At 43.6% G+C, this 15,143-nt stretch overlaps 2 long non-coding RNA genes across 2 annotated transcripts in view; both read left to right on the top strand.

Moving 5' to 3' along the window:
• LOC109527535 (uncharacterized) overlaps positions 1 to 9,737 on the top strand; it is a 16,443-nt gene extending 6,706 nt beyond the window's left edge. The window contains exons 2-5 of the long non-coding RNA XR_002170540.1: positions 6,668 to 6,897; positions 9,015 to 9,104; positions 9,194 to 9,591; positions 9,665 to 9,737. This is a non-coding gene — a long non-coding RNA (uncharacterized LOC109527535). The remainder of the gene's footprint in view (positions 1 to 6,667; positions 6,898 to 9,014; positions 9,105 to 9,193; positions 9,592 to 9,664) is intronic.
• Positions 9,738 to 11,291: 1,554 nt separating this feature from the next.
• LOC109527536 (uncharacterized) lies at positions 11,292 to 12,051 on the top strand. Its single transcript, XR_002170541.1, has 2 exons — positions 11,292 to 11,469; positions 11,572 to 12,051. It is a non-coding gene; the product is annotated as an uncharacterized LOC109527536 (long non-coding RNA).
• The last annotated feature ends 3,092 nt before the right edge of the window (positions 12,052 to 15,143 follow it).

Genomic DNA, 15,143 nt, shown 5'->3' with positions numbered 1-15,143 from the left:
TTTTAGCGCAGAGCAACTTCCCGGAGTCTTCACGGAGACTTCAGGGTTGTCTACCGCTGACGAAGCTAATGTGAGAGAAGCGAAACGTCCTTTTTTGTTTTTTGTTTTTTTTTTTTTTTTTTGTTTTTTGTTTTTTGTTTTTTACCCACAGGTACAGATGACGACTGACAGAACCCTTTCTACGATGGAACTTTCCTGTACGACTGAGAGCCTCCACAAGCAGTATTGTGATTGTCGTTCAAGACATGACAGTGAGTCCGAATTTTAGAAACGGCTCTCAGTAAGAAGCACTGCACTGCTACAGATGGTACAGGTGGGCTCAGAGTTCATTTTTAAATGAGCTGTTTCAGAATTCTGGATGTCAACGGGCAAGATTTCCACAGGGTTGGGGTGACGGCGGCAGAGGCTCTGTTCTGCACAGTGTGGCACTTTATCTTAGTGATGAGGGTGAGAAGTCTTGCATCAATGGAACGGAGGTGACGAGTGGAGGAGTGGCAGTAGAGGAGATTAGTCAGGTGTGAGGGAGCGAGATTCTTCACAACTTTGTTGGTGATGAGGAGGATCTTATACTTGAGACATTCCTGTATGGAACGCCAGTGAAGGTGATTGAGGTTTGGTGTGATGTGTTCTCTGTAGCGGGAGCAGTCAGCTGTGTAGGGAACATACTAAAGTTTTTGAAGGAAAGGAGACCAAATATTCGGGATGAGGCTGCGATTTGTGATCAGGAGAGAAGTAAGCGATTAAGTGACTGTCCACCAAGTAGTGATGGGTCCATGAGGTGTCATAAAGCGTGTTGACACAATGACACACTGTGTTGATACTGTGTCACTGACCACTGACACCTGCTGGACTTCAAAAATCAGTGCAGGCAACCCACTTGACAGACTGAACTGACTGATTTGATGAAGAAGTGTGTACAATATCATTCACATCCATGCCTTCATATTGTATCATTCAGTATGTTTGAATAATGTGAAAATTATCTGAATGAGGATGCTTGTGGGCTGTGTCTTCACAAATTTTTATTAAGAAAAATAAGATGCTCCAGTGTTTTGAATTTCAGTCTGTTGTGTTTTTTACACGCTATTTCCCCTGCTGTGGAGAACACACGCTCACATGGCACAGATGAGGCCGGCGTACAGAGGAGCTCCTTTGCGAGGTGGGAGAGGTTTGGAAAAGAAGTGTGTTGGTCCTTCCAATACAACAGCGGGTCTTGATTGCGTGCAATATTCCCCTCTGCCAGGTATCGCTGGACCTCAGATATAGCATCTGCCGTTGCACCTCTTCCCAGTCTCCCCACCTTATCATCCAGATGCTGCCACAGGTCATCTAAAAAAACAAAACCTAACAAAATTGGCATTTAGAACAGTTTCCAAAAACATGTAATATATCATAATAATGATGAGTAACATGCCAGGTGTAGTTGCAGAGGTGCTTTTGTTGGTATATAATCAAATGGATTTGAATAAGAATGGAACAAGACATGTCAATAATCTGAGAGGCACTTGGTGAGACAAGGAGATTTCAATAAATAACTTATGCTCCAAAAAGGAGATCAAAATGCTCCCACACGGCGGACAATTTGCGCTTCCCCGGGAGCTGCTCCATAATATGCACGTACTTTGACAAGCAAGCGAGGGTGAGATCTGGCTTGTTTCGGCAGGCGGCATCGCGTCACTCGACGCACTTCCTTATAAACACAGTTTGGCGGGTTTTTGCGGCATCGACGCCCACTGGACTGAGTCGACGCAGTTCATGTATTGGTCACGTGATCGTCTTGAAGCAGTACGCGCATCGACGCGGGGATTGCTCTGTGAGCTCGACGTGTGCCTCGACGCATCGGTGTTGCTGGACCCATCACGACCACCAAGGAATGAGAAGTTGAGCGAGGCCGGACGGTGGGATTTTTTTAGCGGAAGATGATGCATCCATTTTATTGTAGTTGAGTTTTTGTTGCTTTTATAACGTGAGGCAGTCGATGAAGGGGGAAGAGAATTGTAGAGATTTGGGATTTGGTGAAGATATACAGCTGTATATGGAATGGCAGTGAAAGTGTACGTCGCTGTGGTGCATGATGTGACAGAGTGCGAAAATGTACAGGATGAAGACAACGGGACCAAGTATTGAACCTTGAAGGTCTCCATGTGAGACTGGGGTGCTGTGGCATTTGTTGTTGTTGACGGCCATGTAATGGAATCCGTCAAAACGGGTATGATGTGAACCAAGAGTGTGCAGAAATGGTGACGTCAAAGGAATTCGATGACGGAGGAGGATAGAGCCATTGATGGAATCGAAACCTTCAATGAGGTCGAGGAGAACAGAAAAGAATGATCAGAGAGCGGAATCAGAGGAGAGTAGGAGGCCACAGCCGACTTATAAAGTAACACTACACTCTATGTAAGTCGCTAATATTCTATTGATATATTAGTTGCCGCATGTGGAGAAGCATCGTGAATCTAGAAATGCTAGAAATCGATATTTAATTTTGTAATGCAACAACGGAGTGAGAAGTTTGAACCTTTTCTCAAACAGGTTGTTGGGAACCACTTATCAAGAAACTGTTTGCCAGTAACGGGGCAAATGCAGCATTTTTTACTTGGTGTTGTTGAGAAGACTAAAGCAAATCCACGGGAAAACATTGTTCTACTCTAGAGCTGCAGTCTTCTGACAATCAATAAACTTTAATGTCACTGCTCGCAGCACCGACTGAAAAGGAGAGATCTGGCTGTAAAAATCATTGTGACTGATGGGAGTCGTGTGGGCTGTCACAAGGTAGTCTTTCATCAAAGTATAAGCGCGAGAGCAACAATCATTTTCTTTCAAGAATGGCTTGTGTGGAGGTGCTTTACCCTCCTGCTTTCGCTCCGCTTTGTCATCCCATATCTCTTGATTGAAGCTCCTCTTTACAGAATGAAGCTCACACTTGATACCTAAAGACGGGGCTCTGTGTCTGCTCTCCCAGTTTGCATCTCCTGTCTGTTTTGTCATCGTGAGCTTCACTTTCTCCGAGTTGCTGAATTATCACATTGATTCTCTTCCTGTCTCATTCCTCCCCGGTAGCCATCATTTTCGTGCAACCCTGTTGTGCAGCGCTAAAGAAAAGGTCTGATTATCTCGTGTCTGTAATGGCAACTGATATTTAAGTTTTGTAATATTCTGCTTATAGTATTCATCCAAACAATTTCCCGGCCAGTTTGATCCACTGAAACAAGTATGTCCAACCATTAACAATGGGCACAAATCAGCCATTCATTTCACTGATTTGAAACAGCCAGCTTCACGGTGGGTGCGTTGTTGATTTGCGCTAGATTCTCAGCATTAATTCAACTCTGTCGCTCAGGTGAGGGAAATATCACCGGCACCTTGGCTGCCTTCTGCCCTGTTTTAGACCACTGCACCAGATGCACCTAATGTTTTCTTTTTCTTCATTGTCTGACTTGCGGCTTCTTCTACTTCTCTGATTCACATCATGCAACTGGACGGGAGGAGACAAAAATAATAAAGCTACTATTTTCAGATACATTAACCCTTTCATGCACAAACAATGATAACCTACATCAGGATTTTTCAAGTGTATTTATTAGTCTTTAGGCATGAAAAACAAATAATGGCAGTGGAGGACAACATATAAGGGTCCATTGTAGTGGTTGATGCACAACTGTGACACTAAGACGAATTAATACAAAATAAATATTTGAATAGCTGCCCACTCTAGTAACCACTGTCCCTGAAAGGGTTAAGTGCAGTAGTAACAATAATTATGATTTGAACTGGTAAAACGAATCGGTTCACATTGAATCGCAGTCAACCGGTAAACTTTTCACTCCGAGCTCGGTTGTGTGTGTGTGTGTGTGTGTGTGCGTGCGTGTGTGTGTGTGTGTGTGTGTGTGTGTGTGTGTGTGTGTGTGTGTTTGTGATAAATGGCAGGTTTCCAAGTACGACTCATGTGTTGCAGTATAGCATATGATCACTGTGTAACAGTGGCCAAAGATTTTGTTGTCTGACAGCTTCCTTGTGGGGTCACAGCATCTGACTGCTAAGAGTAATCAACTTGGCTGTCAAATTACATCATATTTAGCTGCCCACATTGTACCAGAGTACCTCTGTTCTGGAAAGAAAACTAAAGGTTTACCACCTGTGGGAAGGCGTATACAGAACTGTATCCACCCATCTGCCAGTTTTACCACTTGTCCTCATGAGGGTCGCGGGTGTGCTGGAATCTGTCCCAGCTGACTTTGGGGGAGGGACGGGTTCCATATGGACAAAAACAAGCATTCACACACACACATTTACCCCCAAATTTAGAATCCCCCTTTTAACCCAAAGTAGCACGTTTTGGTGATGTGGGAGGAATCTGGGGATGTATCAGGAGAAAAATCCTGCAAACAAATGTCGCAGTGGACATTTCAACCTATCCTGACTGTGAAGCAGAGATATATTACTCAATATTATCCTACCGGTGTGTGTGTGTGTGTGTGTGTGTGTGTGTGTGTGTGTGTGTGTGTGTGTGTGTGTGTGTGTGTGTGTGTGTGTGTGATAAACGGCAGGTTTCCAAGTACGACTCATGTGTTGCAGTAAAGCATATGATCACTGTGTAACAGTGGCCAAAGATTTTGTTGTCTGACAGCTTCCTTGTGGGGTCACAGCATTTGACTGCTAACAGTAATCAACTTGGCTGTCAAATTACATCATATTTAGCTGCCCACATTGTACCAGAGTACCTCTGTTCTGGAAAGAAAACTAAAGGTTTACCACCTGTGGGAAGGCGTATACAGAACTGTATCCACCCATCTGCCAGTTTTACCACTTGTCCTCATGAGGGTCGCGGGTGTGCTGGAATCTGTCCCAGCTGACTTTGGGGGAGGGACGGGTTCCATATGGACAAAAACAAGCATTCACACACACATTTACACCCAAATTTAGAATCCCCCTTTTTACCCAAAGTAGCACGTTTTGGTGATGTGGGAGGAATCTGGGGATGTATCAGGAGAAAAATCCTGCAAACAAATGTCGCAGTGGACATTTCAACCTATCCTGACTGTGAAGCAGAGATATATTACTCAATATTATCCTACCGTGCTGCCTATACATCAAATCTATCTTACAATACAGATTTCCTTCACCAATGAAGCATGAAGTGAGACGTTTTCAAATATGTATAGACCCAAAATGCATCTCTGTAACTTAAAGAATACTAACAGGAAATACTAACACTGACATTTTTAGTGTGAAAATTAACTACCCGGTAGATACAATACATTCTGTCGTTCGAATGAGACCTATCACCAGAGCCGAGCCTTGAGGGGGCACATGAAATGCACGGGGTTGGGGAGGAGTCAATTATTATGAACACCCTGCAGACAGCACTTACTTTGCTCCGGTATTTAGATGTATTCCTAGTAGTGATGAATGGCGCCCTTTGCGACAATCACTGTCAAATATTATCAGAGACAATATTTGCAATATATATGCATGGACACCTTATTGAGTATGTCGATGCTGCAGCCGTATTGGGTGTGGCAAAGGGAATGTTCAAAGATGTCTCGTTCACTTTCTCCTTGGAGATGTTTCACTAAGCAGGAACTCACTGAATGAACACTGAATCATTGCTTTTGATTGTATGATGTTATTCTAACTTATCACTTTTACAAATGTTGCTTTTGGATTTTATGCCGAATACAATGGCAAATCCTATATGGCACAGGCATATTGCTTCAAACGAGCCACGGGCAACGATGGAATCCCAAAATTCCTTGCAATTGTAGGTTGAGGAACATTGTCCATTAACTCTTCAACTGTTTTCTCACACAGTTGTTCACAAAGAGGTGAGCCTCGCCCCAACTTTGCTTGTGAACGATTGAGCAATTCAGGGAAGCTCCTTTTATACCCAATCATGCCACCCACCTTTTCCCAGTTTGCCTGTTGCTCCAAAAAGGTGTTTGATGAGCATTCCTCAACTTTCTCAGTCTTTGTTGCCGCCTGTCTCAGCTTTTTGGGAATGTGTTGCATCCATAAAATTCAAAGTTAAGTGGATTATTTGCTAAAAACAATAACATTTACCAGTTTCAACTTTAAAGATTTTGTCTTTGTAGTGTGTGCATTTAAATATCGTTTGGACGTGATTTGCAAATCATTGTTTTGTTTTTATTTACGTCCCAAACTTCATTGGAATTGCGTTTGTATGAACTTAAAAAAAGAAATAACTTTAAATAACTCTAAATGTAGTTGATTACCTGTCTATGGTTCCCTTTCTGAAGTTCATACAGCCAATAGCACTCACAAAACCCGTGGAATTGCGTTTGTATGAACTTAAAAAAAGAAATATCTTTTTCTCTAAATGTAGTTGATTACCTGTATATGGTTCCCTTTCTGAAGTTCATACAGCCAATAACACTCACAAAACCCGATCGGAACACCCGTAGCTATGAATTGAATCTTTCTCCCTCTGTGTATGTGTTTCTGTATAACTATAAATATGCAGCGATGAACTTGACCTAATTACACATTTTTTGGTGTGATTTCCAGCTGGAGGCAAGGCAGGTTTGTCCGTGCATAAGTGTGTATGTGTTTGTGTGTGTGAGAAAGAGAGCAAGAGAGAAAGAGAGAGATGTGAATATGGAGGAGGAGGAGGCTCCTTGGTTTGACACTTCTGTACCTTTTTTCCCAGGAGGCCACATGGAGGAGGGCAATGAAGCTGCCTGCCTGAATGGCAGATTTGGGCCAATTAAGGTAGAACTGAAACATGGACTTCATGTAAACGCGCTCCCATTTGCAGACGACATTTCACATTCTGTCGTCTCACGGCAACACCCTGCAGTTACAGCCTCCCACTCCTTCAAACGTACACACAGAAAACGGTTCGCCTCGTGTTCCACATCCCATGAGCCGCTCGGGCAGGTACTCGGCCTGGTTTGTGTCCACGCACACACAAGCAGACTTGTTTTGCACACACATTCACCGCAGCCTCACCCTCGCCCACATCCACTTCACCACTTTTGTCTTTTCCTTCCATTCGTCGAACATTCACAAAGATCTCCAACTTTTACCCTTCAAATGAGCTCTTTTTATTCCCAGCGGATAACTCCTCATTCCCAAAAGGTTTCCCTCCAGCACAAGGAATCATTCAGGAATATTCATAGTGGATATATTTTTTTTTTATTGCTTGGTTGCATTACATATTCAGTTCAGCACACCGAGTCCTCTCCCAGCAGGGGGATGGCTCGGCGGCTTTCACTGCACGGATGGTGTGTGTTTTCAAGGATATTCTCACACCGATGCATGCAGCTTTCACTGCACGGATGGTGTGTGTTTTCAAGGATACACATGAGTAGGTTTTTTTTTTTTTTTTGTGGGGAGGTTTATTTTGATTGTGCTTTTTGTTGTGAACGCTTGCCTGCCGTACCAGACACAAAAGACACAAACCGCAACACAAATGTTCAATCCCGATTCAGGCTTCCTCAATTATTCATTCCGCTATTGCGCTGCTGAGCTTCACAGCGAGAGAGGGAGAGACAGTGAAGGGGGAGAAAGGGGGAGGTGGAGGGGGCTATCCTAAGAAAGGGAGCTTTAAAAAGGGAAAATGTAATTGTAGACAGGGAGCGACTGACTGTGAACAGCCTGTCAACCTCTCAAACCTGTGCCCTCTTCTTTCCCCATCTGACTTACAGTATGCCTCATTAGATCCACTTTTCCTTTTCATCCTTGTCACCTCAATTAAGTAATTCAGAGGTTTCCCTACTCTTTTATTCTCTCTGTGTGTTTGGATAATCACCCCTTGTCTTACCATGGTTACATCATCTCACTGACAGTCCACCCTGCTCCCCTTTAGACTTTGAAGCGAGGGATGTACGCTCAAAAAGATCAACCCCTGTATTCTTACAATTCGGCCGACCTCAAAGCTCTTGGCCATGTCGTCGATGCGTTTTTATTTTTTAATCTCCTCTGCGAGCTTGTCTTACCACAGTAGACCACTATGAGGCTTATCCCTTCCCTCCCTATTAGGGAAATCACTGCCCCCCTCTGATAAACGGTCCATATCTGTGAGATATCGGCTGTAACGTGTTCCCTGAGGAAAGAGCCTGAGAGAGAAAAACAGAGAGAAAGATGCAAGCAGGTAACAAGAACATCTAAGAACCTGTGCTGAATGCAGGAAGGCGAGCATGCGCGATGGTGAGAATAAAGAAGGAGCATGCCTCTGCCGGTGCTGTGTTCACTAAATGTACATGTAAAAGAATGTGAGTGCCTGCAAAAGAATAGATGATTAGATCAAATGTGAAAGTACTGAGCAACTCAATCGACAAATGTGAAGAGGAACTTAATACAGGGTAATGATTTTACCAATGTATACGCACAGTCACATAGACAGTAGATCAGCAAATAATCCAGCTGTGTGACAAAATTGTCTGTCACCAGTGGAGAGATTTTACGAAATGTGATACGTGTTAGAAATGGCAGGAAATTAATGTTGCTAACCAGAAAATGAAAGCCTGTTATTTGTTTGTTTGTTTTTTTCATACAGTCAATCAAAAATAGTTCATTTGCAAAACAAAAGTCGACCATGGCGAGGCATAACGATGAGATCTCGGGCCAGCACGAGCAAGAAAGGAGGCATATTCATTACCTGCGCACGCGCATACACACTCACTCACACTCTCTCACACACACACGCACACACACACACGCACACACATCTGTGTATGTATGTATGTATGTATGTACCAGTATGTATATGTATAAAAAAAAAAGACAGAGGGAGAGAGAGAGAGCAAGGACTCTCAGCCAAGATCTCCACTCACCATTTGTGTAAACACATCATAGTCCAACAGATGTAAAATCCAGTTTGATTAAAATGGTAAATGGAGTGCACTTACAGAACAGCGAATCTGCATCATATGGTGGGTGACCAGCTTTACAAAGCCTCACATTCACTTATTTGCAAACTTCATCTATTAAACTGTTAAGTACAGTGGCAGGCATCCACCAGTATTCAGAACGGGCATCCATTTTGCTGGCAGATGACAAAAGCCAGAACATTTTGAAGAACTGATGGGATAAACACCATCGGACGCAGGTTTACATCCGTCATCCGAATTGTGACTAACCAGGTCAGTTGTGACGGACCTTCTCAGTCTGTCACTGACGGACTCCGGTTACGCCGATTACTGACGGAAACACACGTGTGTGTTATATGCAGGGATGAATACACCGGGCTTTGAGTGGAGCAGAGGAGGGGGCTCCTTGCCCTCTGACAGAACAAAAACAAGATGTTTGAACATCACTTGTCAATCTGGTGACCTACCTGTGGTTGTGTTAGTGACTAACTAAATCTTTTTCGTTCCTCACTTGCCTTTTTTAGGTCGTCCCAGCAGGTAAAGGAAATTGGCTTTGTTGTTGGTACATTTCAATCCCACAGGTTGCAATGACATCGTCCCATATTGTTTTTATTACCCAATCACCACACTGTGTGTGTCTGTTTTCAGTAAAACTTTATTTTGGCTTTGGGTCTCCTGTGTTGCGCCTGCGTGTGACATGTTCTCGATGCCGCCTAAGCTACGCCGCCAAGAAGAAAGATCTGAAGGTCCTAAAGTAGTGGTGAGGAACTGTAACTTAGCAATGACGGAAGTGCAGTTAAAAAAATGATGGAACGACGCACTGACGGTGACAGATTCGGCTTGAAATAACAATGGACTGATGATGAAGGACGGGTGGCCTGGCCGCTGGCCAGTGACGAATGACGGAACATTTACTGACGCGCCCACCTCCGGTAAATAGCAAGAAAATCAGTGCAAACCACGTCACAAAGAGCATCTGTCATTTGGTACAATGTCATTGTACAACTTCACGTGCGGGGTTGTGCAGTTTAGGTCTCAGTCAGTTACTGTTAATATTTACACAGTGCGCCAAGGCGATAAAGATGTAATGCGCCAAACGTTTTGCCAGCGTTGTTTCTGAAGCAAATCCTGTGTAAGCCACGTCACATTTTGGGGACATCCGTCCATCCATTTTCTGATCCGCTTAATCCTCACAAGGGTCGCGGGGGGTGCTGGAGCCTACCCCAGCCGTCTTCGGGCAGTAGGCGGGGGACACTCTGAACCGGTTGCCAGCCAATCGCAGCGCACACAGAGACGAACACCCATCCGCGCTCACACTCACACCGAGGGACAGTTTGGAGTGTTCAATAAGCCTGCCATGCATGTTTTTGGAATGTGGGAGGAAACCGCAGTACCTGGAGAAATCCCACGCAGGCCCGGGGAGAAAATGCGAACTCCACACAGAGAAGCCGGAGGTGGAATTGAACCTGATACCTCTGCACTGTGATTTCGACGTTCTAACCACTAAACCACCGGGCCGATTTTGCGGACATTTAGTGGAAAATTATCCAAAAATGTAATCACATTATCTTCAACCGGGACGATTAAGTACTGTGTGCACTGCTGTGTTTGCACATAGCATCCATGTGTGCAATTGGATGAATGAAAGCGCTCAAGCTGGATCTAAAGGGATCACATATCTGTGCTTGTTTTGTGTTTTTCTTTTTCTCACCATTACTGTTTCAGTCAGTGTTCATGAAATTACCAAGTGCGCGATATTCCACTCATTCGATGCGTCATCACTCAGTACAGTGTTTGCACATCTTGATGGATGCATACAGTGGCAAGCAACGTGAACCTCCCGGTGACAAGTAGCATATAAAATTGTAGAATCAGTTTTCAGGAAATGTGTTTCCAATCTGCACCGGGGATAAATCCAAATGTTGAAAACGTTTTTGCCCTCTTCTCAAATTTTCTTACATAGTGTTCTCATTTTAATGTTTAAAATCATCAAACACTTGTCAATATCAGACAAAGGTTACCCAAATAAACATAAAATGCATTTTCTAATGGTGATTTTATTTATTAAGGAAAAAAAAATTCAAAGCTATCATGAATTTTTTTTTGTTTATTTTCACTGATCACACCCAAACTCTGGACCTGTTCAATCAAGCGATTACTTAAATAGAACTTATCTGACAAAATGAAGTCAACCAAAAGATCTCGAAAAGCTGCAAAAAAATGCAATTATTTGGCTGAATTCGGACTTTATTACTTCATTTATTTATTCATTTACATCCCACAACCACTGATTGATTTGACTTTTTTGCACCTTCAACTTCTCCTGCCATGGAGACATCTCTTCTGAGACTTTTCACATTGTCACGCGCAAGCGGAGCAAATCCCCTCATACACAGGTGTCAAACTCCGGTCCTCAAAGGACGCCTTCCTGCATGTTTTCCACTTCTCCCCACTGATTCAAATAATCAGGATCGTTATCAGGCTCCTGATGAGCTTGCTTATGAGTTGATCGTTTAATCAGGTCTGTTTCAGCAGGGTGACACGGAAAACATGGGGGAAAGTGGCCCTCAAGGACCTGAGTTTGACACCTATGCGACACTGTCTATGCACTGGATTTATGAAGCCCACGAGGACAAGTGTAGGCTGCATACTGTATAAAGAGGAATGTTAAAATAATCATTTTATCGGCCGTCTTGCAGAGTAGCCTCCTGCTGCGGTCTATATCCACTTTGATCCCCAGCCTGCCTAGGAAACCTCATTATCCTCGGCGAATACTTCCTGGAGGACTTTGCTAATCAGGAAATGCCACAAGTTCCCCTCCCTGCCGTCTCACCACAAAGAGGAGAAAAGATGCAAAGATGAAGTTCTATCTCTTTTAACCACCTGTTTCCCCTCCCCTGTTCTCAACCTTGCAGCATCTGCAGAGAATCGGAGTATACAATAAATCCGTCGTCGGGCACTTACCGTATAATGGTCGGAAATGCATTTCTACAGACAGCCACCTTGAGGCGCATTTGTTGAGCGCAGCACCTCTCATCTCTCGTTACATAGCCCTGTTTCGCCAGCCTGACGCATACGTGCGGAACGGCCGCACTTGTGGACTGAAGCGGTATTTCTGTCCCATAGGGGACAGCTGATGAACGAATACGATGTCAGCACATATGTCACCTCCTCATCCACTCAATCACCCCTTCAAAGACAAACGACCTCTGTAAAAAAAGAGATACGGCTTTGTCTCTTGTGGGGTCTTACGACTTGAAGAAAATATGTGGACAATAAATGAATCACTTTCATTCTGATATTTTGAAATCTAGCCAATTTGTGACTGATTCAGATTTGATGTGTGCTGGGTCAAACTTCATATGGCGAGTAAGGGGGAAAAAAAAAGTTGAACACAAATATAGATTGGAAACGCTTTCGATAAAATGTGGGAATATGAACATTTCCGGAATCGTAAAACATTTGCATAAGCAACATGCATGCTTACTTAACATTTTATTGTTTGTTTGATTGACTCATTGATTGAATGATCAGTGAATGCGTTGATTGATAGACCATAGTGTAAACAAACAAGACAAGACCAAGACTTTTGGTGGCCGAGAAAGAGACAAGACCAAGACTGTATATAACAAAGAAAAATCACCAAAAAAAAAAAAGAAATCACTAGTATATTTTTTTTCATTACGTTTGCAACAAAAACAAATCCTACTATGATGTTTTAGAAACAGTAGAATGAAACACACCTCAAATCTGAGCAAATTTGTTTTCTCAGTTCTACAAATTATGCAATCACATTCATTAAAACTAAATTATCCTGACAAGGTGCATCCTCACAATTTGCTGATGAAAGTTAGACTTTGTGCCAGCGGTTTCTCGAAGCAGTGCATCACAGAATTTGAAATGTTGCAAAGTGTTTCTGCTCACATGTGGCTTGGCGAACAAAACCCTGAGGGTTTTGGAAACCAAACTTAATTGCTGGTGAGTTTTTTTTTTTCAAATTTAGTGGGAGTGCTGTGTCTTCATCCACTCTCTCTGTGCAGAGGGCGTGGCACTCCAGTCGACACTGGGAAGGCAAAGCAGCACCTGCAGTCTGCATTTCTCACTGATCACAGTCCTACTGGCCTGGTCTCGACTGGTCTTGATCAAAAAATGCCAACTCCACCCTGTCCGAGACAAGACAGAGTAAAAATGCCTTCGAGTTGAGATAGAGACCCTTAAAAAGTTGTCTCAAGAACGACAACACGAGTTGTTTGTACTGTATGTGTCCCGCAATTGGCTGCCGACAAGTTCAGGGTGTTCCCCACCTACTCCCCACAGTCAGCCGGGTTGTGCTCCAGCTCACCGGCAACCCTCATGAGCACAAGGGGTAAAGAAGACAGATGGATGGATGGATGGATGGACTGCTGATGACTCCTGCCTGACCTCATCTGCCCAACACCATAGCAAAAAATAGGTATTCACAGCAGCTCCACCTTGAAGTCTTCTGTCACTCCAGCAACACATCTCACCGCAGTCCTGCTGGTCTCATTCATGTCCCGGACTAGTCAAACATCCTTCTCTGCCACTCCAGATTTCCTCATACAGTACCACTGCTCCTACATTGGCTACCAATTTTTTTTTCTAAATCCATGTAGACATAATGCAGCCGCTTCTTACTTTGCCCGTACTTCCCCATCAGCATTCTCAGTTACTTGTGGTGCTGTTTCTAGGCATGAAACCATACTGCTGCTCACAAATATCCATTTCCTGGTCTCCACTACTTTTTCCCAAGTTTCATTGTATGTACAGTATCACCAAATTCCTTTTTATTTGCTATAATAGTGCATGTTATAGTTGCTCTTAAAAATTGGAACCAACATTCTTTTTTTTCTGCTCCTCAGGCATATTGTCATTCTGTAACATCCAGTTAAACCATCTTGTCAAAACATCCATTGTCATCTCCCCTAGGCACTTCCATGTCATCACCAGTATCTGATCAGAACGAATAGCCTTTCTTCATCCTCTTTGGAGATTTCCACATGTCATCCTTTCTAATCGGGTTTACCTTCTGTTTCACAGTTTCTACCGCCTCTGTCCTCCTGCGCCTTTAATTTTTCCTATTCATCATCTCCTCAACCTATTCATTCAATTTACTCAGCACCCCTTCCACACTCGTCAGTAGATTTCAATCTCTGTCTTTAATCGCCCTAAACTGCTGCAAATTCTTCGCAGCTCGGTCGCTCTGGCCGGACAAACGGTCCAACTACTTTGTCCCTTTCTAGCCAACCTCTTCTTGACAATTTCCAGCTCCCTCTTGACCTCCAGTGTCCTCTCCTCATACTACTGCCGGCTGTCTTCAGTTCTCTCACTGTTCCACCTTTGGTTCCCTAAATCTGCTTGTTCGCCAGCCAAATTCTTGTATCTTCCTTTTTCTGCATGGAACAAACACCAACCACCCTCCGGCCTGTCTCCCTAATCATTGTTGCTGTATCAACCCAATCATCCTCCAGTTCCTTAAGGCAACCTAGAGATTTCCTCAACTTCTTGTTGAAATCCTCACTGCAGTCTTCTTTTTTTTTACTTCCACCATTTGATCCGACACAGTACTTTCTTTATCTCACCTCCATCTGTCATCTTGACTCATCCGTGACGGTTTCAATGCACCGGTATACACCTGATTACAGTACTATTGAGACAAACATTGCCAAGTGTCTGACGACTAAGAGCTGATTATAGAGGAGTTTACAACCGTTCGGTGTTCTTTTGAAATGTGTGGAAGGGAATGGAAATATTAACATGGTGATGGGTCTTAGTAGTGTGCTTGCTGACATGGCTTTCATTTATACAACTGGCGCGGGCGTGATTTCCCTCCATTGCCTCATCCATGTTGGTCCTGTGACAGAGTGCTTTATTAGTCTATTGTGGAGTCAACTGGAATAGGCGCTCTAATGCACACAACCACAAACAGGGGAAAGGCATATCCCGTAAAATGGATTGATGGGTAGGGATTAATTTATACTGCGATTAATATGCCGTTAATGTTGTTCACTTTTTATGAGACAACCTAGCCTGACTCTGTCTCAATGAACAGCCAAGCACGTTTTTTTTTTCTCCCCCCCAACCTCTACGTTGTTCTCCTTACTGGAATAAAACAGAGCTCGAGTGGGACTCAGGAGCACTTTGTACAAATGCCTTGTCATTCTATTCACTGCTACTCGACCCAGGCTCTTTTCTGCAGTGCACCATGGGGGTTTACTGCAAAGTGATGCGTGTGTGTGTGTGTGTGTGTGTGTGTGTGTGTGTGTGTGTGTGTGTGTGTGTGTGTGTGTGTGT

This window comes from Hippocampus comes, unplaced genomic scaffold, assembly GCF_001891065.2.
Source record: "Hippocampus comes isolate QL1 unplaced genomic scaffold, H_comes_QL1_v1.1 scaffold86, whole genome shotgun sequence".
Lineage (NCBI taxonomy): Eukaryota > Metazoa > Chordata > Actinopteri > Syngnathiformes > Syngnathidae > Hippocampus > Hippocampus comes.
The sequence above is the reverse complement of the archived record's forward strand: the minus strand, read 5'-3'. Positions and strand labels throughout refer to the sequence as shown.